At 54.1% G+C, this 6,791-nt stretch overlaps 1 pseudogene across 1 annotated transcript in view; it reads right to left on the minus strand.

Annotated features, from left to right (window-relative positions):
- Positions 1-4,904: 4,904 nt before the first annotated feature.
- Positions 4,905-6,791, minus strand: part of LOC103265385 — a 2,956-nt pseudogene continuing 1,069 nt past the window's right edge. The window contains exon 2 of the transcript XR_002482243.1: positions 4,905-6,417. The product of XR_002482243.1 is annotated as an AP-2 complex subunit beta pseudogene (transcript). The remainder of the gene's footprint in view (positions 6,418-6,791) is intronic.

A 6,791-nucleotide genomic window follows, 5' to 3' on the forward strand; every position in this document is an offset into this window, starting at 1 on the left:
ACGGCGCGGGGCCGTGGCCTTCGGCTGGGCTCACGACGTCCCTCCCCGCCCGACCTTGGCCTGGCTGGGTAAACAGCGAGAGATACTTGCCTAGACAACCAGGCTTGAGGCAAGGGGAAAGCATGCAGGAGCCGGGTGACCATGGGGACGTCAGCCGGGACCCACATGTGCCTGTGAAAGAAAGAGGCCACGGGGACCCCGAGCACGAGGCTGATGTCTTCTTCATTCCCCTTCCAGTGTCAGGGTGGTTTGGTGATCCATGCCCCACCCTGACCGTCCCTGTCTCGAGGTCCAACCGCGTCCACTCGGTGGAATAAAGCTGTGGCCTGAGACTCCTGCACACATAGGCTGACTGACTGTCCCCCCGGGACCCTCATTCTTCGCCTGTATTTGCTGGGGTCTCCCTATCACAGTGCCACGGTCTGCATGGCTTTTGCAGCAGAAATGGACTTGCCCGCCGGTCTGGAGGCTGGACTTCAAGGCCGAGGTGTCAGCAGGGTTGGCTTCCCCCGAGGCCTCTTCCCCGGGCTTCAGACGGCACCTTCCCACGTGCTCTGGGCGTGTCTGCGTCCTGACCTCCTCTGCGCCACGCCCAGGCGCCACGAGTCCGGCGGGACTGGGGCCCACCCCACGGACCTCAGTGTAACGGAGCTCCCTCCATCTCCAGATCTGAAATCCTGAGGGTCAGGACTTGAGCATCTGAAAAGGGAGACGCAGTTCAGCCGGTAACAGCCGCCCTCCCTCTGAGCTCCTGCGGCCATTGCCACGTTCATGCTCGTCTAGAAAGCCCACGTGGGTTTCGCTCTCTAATCACATCGACTCTGAAGCCTCCTCGGGGGAGCTGCAGCCAGAACGCAGAGGAACGATACAAGGTGCCGGCCCCGGGCTCTTTCCTCTGCTCCTCCCTGCAGAGGCCCAGACGAGAAAGCACGGCCTTGGCATTCGGGAAAGCACTTGTGAGGCTCCCTAGGCCATCCGTCCAAAGACTGTTCCCGGGCCACCCCCTAGGAAGCGTGGAGCCAGGGCAGGGTGCGGACAACAACGTGCCAGACTGACCCGCCCCGGCAATTGTCAGGGAACCAAAATTTGTGTACACACAGAATCACACACTGTGAGGAGAGCGGTTCCTGTGTCCTCAGACGTTCGCCGAGTGTCCTCTGTGCGCCTGGCCCCGTTCCAGGTGCTGACGAGAAATGCGGAAAGCAGAGCCCCTGCCCTGGGAGAGCGGACATTCTAGCATGGCAAGACAGTAACGTCAAAAAGGAAGGAAGAGCCGGGCTCGGCGGCTCAGCCTGTCATCCCGCGCCTTGGGAGGCTGAGGTGAGTGGATGGCCTGAGCCCGCGGGTTCGAGACCCGCCTGGGCAACTTGGCGAGACCTCATCTCTACGATAAATCAAAATGAGCCGGGCGAGGTAACACGCGCCTGTAGTTCCAGCTCCTTGGAAGGCCAAGGCGGAAGGATCGCCGGAGCCCGGCAGGTCGAGGCTGCGGGGGCCGGGAGTGGCCACTGCACTCCAGTCTGGGTGACAGAGTGAGACTCCAACTCAAAAAAAAAAAAAAAACCCAAAACAAACCAAAAAAAGGAAGGAAGGACAGAATAGGAAAGTGGGACAGATCGTATGCCAGTCGATGACCAGCACTGTGGCACTGACTCTAGTCTAAGGACCAGGCATGGGGGTGAAGATGCTGCCACTTCAGCAGAGAGGCCTGGCAGGCGCCACCTTGGACGGGGCCGGGAGGTCGGCAACCCCAGCCCTGGGCGGCGATGGCATCCTGTGCCCTCTGACGCGGTGTCATGAGCCGCCTGCGTCATCTTGGTGGGACCTTTCCCCAACCCAGAGCCTCAGTGCCATCGTGAGGAAGTGGCGGCCAGTCCCGGGTTGGGGACGCTTGGCAGAATGCCCGGCAGGGCTCCTCAAAAGTGCTGGTCCTGGAAGGGACTCCGGTAGAGGAAAGGACCCCGGGGGAAGCTGGTGACACCCAAGCCCGTGTGGCCTGCACCAGCGTCTCCTCCTTGGACTTGACGAGTCCACTGTGACTACCCGAGGTGTTTATTGTGTAGGGGCAGCTGGGGGAGGCAGCTGACACACACATGCCCACCTCTCCCGCTGCACTGCAGATGATTGCTGTGAGGCCTGGGCCATGGGGTGTTGCAGCCTTGAAGAAACAGGGCAGAGGAAGAAGCTGTGACCTGTGACCTCCCACCGGTGGTGCTTCTCCAACTCTGATCAACATCACTTAGGGAGCTGGCTAAAAATACATAGTCTGGTCGAGCATGGTGGCTCACACCTGTCATCTCAGCACTTTGGGAGGACGAGGCGAGAAGATTGCCTGAGCCCAGGAGTTCAAGACCCGCCTGGGCAACTTGGTGAGATCTCGTCTCTACAATAAATCAAAAAATTAGCTGGAGGTAGTGGTGTGCTCCTGGAGGTAGTTCCAGCTACTTGGAAGGCTGAGGTGGAACGATCGTCTGAGCCCAGCAGGTGGAGGCTGCGGTGGCCATGAGCATGCCCCTGCCTTCCAGCCTGGCTGACAGAGTGAGACTCCGACTCAAAAAAAAATTAAAAATGCATATTCCTGGGCCAGGCACAGGGGCTCACATGTGTCATCCCAGCACTTTGGAAGGCTGATGCAGGAGGATTTTTTGAGGCTTGGAGTTTGAGACCAGCCTGGGCAACATAGCAAGACCTTGCCTTTTCGATAAATAAAAAAAAAAATTAGCCAGGCATGGTGTCGTGTGCCTGTCGTCCCAGCCACTCGGGAGGCTGAGGCAGGAGGATCACTCGAGCCCAGGGGTTTGAGGCTGCCACGAGCTATGATTGTGCTGCAGCACTCATTTCAGCCTGGGCAACAGAGGAAGACCCCTTCTCAACAAACAAACAAAAAAGCCCCAAAACAAAAAAGCCTATTCCTGGCCTGACCCAAGGAATCAAGCGTGTGGAGGCAGGGCTGTGAGCTCTCCACTGGGACTCCAACACTCACTCCGATTGCCAGTTCTGTGCGGTGCCTGGGGCAGGGCCACTAAGTCAGCCCACCCTGCCTGCCCCGACCCTCTGTCCCTGGGTTGCCAACACCCAGCTTCAGAGCCTCGAGCGACCAGGCTCAGAGGCTCTGTGCTGCGTCAGGGTGGTTCCAGCAGGTCAGTGCAGGACACCTGCCAAGGGACGGACACACAGCCCAGGTGAGCTCCCGCACTCCTGTCTAGCAGGCAGTTCTGCCTCTTGGTGTCTTGGGCGTAGGGCCCAAACTCACCAGCGCAGAGTACGTCCCACCGGCTTGGCCGAGCCAGCCATCTACGCCCAGGGAAGGGGTGATCTCAGGTGTTGACTCGCTTTGTAGTACAAGGACACGTGTCCCATGACCTTTGAGGTCTTTTTGTTTGCTAGACTCGGCAATCCTGTGTGTAGGGAACAGGCTGAGCACTGAAGCTGCCGCTGGCTGGAGCCAGCAGCCTTCCCTGCAGAGATGTGAGCTGGCTCCTGGCCCGTAGGCAAGGCTGGGCACTGCCACCGGGGTAGGCCTGAGGCCAGGTCAGAGGAGGATGCGGGGAAGGAGCCTGATAGCGAGCGGGGCAAGGGCTGGCTCATCTGAGATTGCATCACCTCCAGCCCGAGACGGAACGTTCTCTGATGTCTCCTTGTTCACTGCGGAGGGGCTGACTCACACGGCCGTCAGGGGTGGGGGTGAAACCCAGGCTAGGAGGCCAGCCTGGCGGTGGCAAAACGGTGGCAAGGAGGTTTTTCCGTGGCACAGTCCCCCAAGCTTCCTCTGGCCCAAGGTGGGCTCTGTAGAGAGAATCCTGCCCTAGGGAGTACCTTGCTCTGGGGAGAATCCCACCCTAGGGAGAATCCTGAGCTAGGGAGAACCCCACCCTAGGGAGAATCTTGCTCTAGGAAGAATCATACTCTTGGGAGAATCCCACCCTAGGGAGAATCCGGAGCTAGGGAGAATCCTACCCTAGGGAGAACCTTGCTCTAAGGAGAATCCTACCCTAGGGAGAACCATGCTCTTGGGAGAACTCCACTCTAGGGAGACTCTTGCCCTAAGGAGAATCTTGAGTTAGGGAGAATTGCACCTTAGGGAGAATTTTGCTCTAGGGAGAATCCCACCCTAGGGAGAATATTGTTCGAGGAAAAATCTCACCCTAGGGAGAATCCTGAGCTATAGAGCATCCTGCCCTAGGGAGAACTCCGCCCTAGGGAGACCCCTGCTCTAGAGAAGGCGTTGGTGTCCCAGCTGCAGAGGCAGGTGGGGACAGACCAGCAAGGAGGGTGTGCTTCTGGACGAGGGGAAGAGGACGTGGGCCTGTGCCGGGAGCCAGCCATGGAAGCCTGGCTGCCGACAAAGCCCAGGGGGCCGAAGACCCCGGGCCGCAGAGCGAGCCTGGGCAGCTGAAACCCTTACTTCTTCTGTTTTTGTTACTGATACAGACGGAAAATTCCGTGTAGTCTGAAGGCGAAAAATAAAGCTCCAATGCACGTTATTCATTGCCCCATACAGAGAAGCCAAAGAATATTTTACGAGAAAAGGTTGTTTTATCATCCCTCTATCCGGCTATGCCCCTAACCTCCTAGTGCTGGGCCTCACTGTCGCTTTATCTAGTGTTATGGCTGAAAAACTCACAGTGAGAACAGAGAGTGTTCTTTCTGACGTCCACAGAGAACTCCTGAATCGCGCCAAAGAGTCGTGAGTGAAATCTTGAACATCAGTCGTGGATAGATAATTGCTTGGTAGAGCTGCTTTTTTGATTCACAATTAATTAGAGTTCTCAGAATGTTATTTTGCCCCAGTTACTATGATTTGTATTGTGGCTCGCATGTTAGGATATAGTTACAACTCATTAATCATACTTATTTGAGCCTTTAACATAAGAAAATAAGCATTTTTACATTATTTTTTTTTCAGTGACACTTTTCCTTGCTTTAATATTTGTTGTCCTTTTCTGCTTTGGAAATGAGCTCTCGATTACAAAACATCCAACTACACTTAAAAGAGGGTGTAGAAAAAACCGGCCATTGGCACAGCATGGAGAAACCCACAAGTAAGGACAGACGGCAGCAGCAGGTGGGAAGAGGTGGAAGGTGATTGCAGCAGTGGTTACAAATGTTCACAGGAAGCTAAAACTATCCAACAGATTGTGCCCTCATGTTAGCGCAGGTTAGACTAGTCACTACCTTGGTGGGCGGCCTCAGCGAGTTTGGGTTCAGAGTCTACACAGCAATACAATGTCTTCCAGTTAAGAGTTCTTGGTTTGCACTGATCAAAGCGTGATTGCAGGATAATGGACCAGTCTATTAGTTTTTCAAAATGCTATCGTAGATCTGATAGACGTACTGAGAGACTTCAGGAGCTCTGCACTTGGGTGACAGCGCATAATTGGGGTTTCCTGGCTGGATACATAACTCTGCCCAAATCCAAATGCCATCAGTGAGCTTCAAGGATTGGTACAGCATGTCTTGTCCTTCCACATTCCTCTTGGCAACAGTATAAACATAGTTGCTCTGCAACTTGCTGGAAACAGTGCCTGCATTTAAATGACATTCCTTAATCTGAAACTGAAGTTCATTTTCATTGGGAATATCCTTCCACGTCGCAAGGAAGACCTGGCGCTCCATTTTGCCGTCTCCTACAAAAAGCACGTTGAGGGATGTGGCAGCTAAAGTAGAAGACGTCGGTACGTTTTTCACAGCCACCTGCAGGTTATTCAGAGGTTCCATCTTCTTGACTGGGCCCAAAGTGTTGAGAGGCAAGGAGACATCATGCTCTGGTTTGGCGTCAGTGGTGTGTGGATGGCCAGAGGAGTGCTGGGCTTGACACCAGAGCTATTCTTGTTAAACCGGATTGCAAAATCTGTCATGTGCTGCAGAGCTTTATTAGTGAAGTTCATTTCCATATAGAGGTGCCCTCGGTGGCGAGTAAATATTCCTGAAATTTCCAACCCTTTAGCCTTTACTGTAGGTAGCCAGACAGCTTCAGGGGCCACATATCCACCGGGTGCCATGACTATTCCTGTGGAGAGTTCAAACAGGTCATTCAGACCACGGCTGACCACAGCAGGTGTAGGTGAAGGAGCAATGGTTGCAGGCACGGACGACCGGGTTAAAGGACTGTCCCACCAGACTATCTAGTCCTCCTCCCAAGAGATCCACTGCTCCCATCTGCATGGAGGATACCTGTGGCCCATTGACCGGAGGACCGAGGTCAAGGTTTAAAAGATCTCCTGGAAGATCGCCTTGAGAGGGGATAACCCGAGGCTGTTCCAGGTTGGTTGCAGTGGTGGTGCCAACAGGGCTGTCACCTGCATCAGGGCTCCCATGATGAATTGGCAAGGGTTTGCGATGGATTCCGTGACTTCCTTCCACAAAAGCATTGGGAGGCTTATGATACACAGAGGCCAAATTAGTATTGTAGAGTAACTTAAGCCTGATTTAAGTATATGTTATTCAATAATCTTTAGACTGTAGCAATCATTGTAAAAATGATTTATAAACTTATTTTTACAGTTTAAGTTAAAGTAAATTAGATGGATGAAACTTTCCTAGACATAATTAGATTAAGTTTTGTAAAGTGAGGAAATTAACATGTCTAGTGTGCAACATTCTTTTAAAACTTATCATATGATTCATTTGCTGAGAAATTGTGGACTATGCATGAACTGCTTGTTCTGGTTTTTGTTTTGGTTTTTTTTTTGAGTCGGAGTCTCACTCGGTCGCCCGGACTGGAGTGCAGTGGCACACTCCTGGCCACCGCAGCCTCGACCCGCTGGGCTCCGGCGATCCTTCAGCCTCAG

Source organism: Carlito syrichta, unplaced genomic scaffold (assembly GCF_000164805.1).
Source record: "Carlito syrichta isolate Samal-C Ts95f unplaced genomic scaffold, Tarsius_syrichta-2.0.1 Scaffold306509, whole genome shotgun sequence".
Taxonomy (NCBI): domain Eukaryota; kingdom Metazoa; phylum Chordata; class Mammalia; order Primates; family Tarsiidae; genus Carlito; species Carlito syrichta.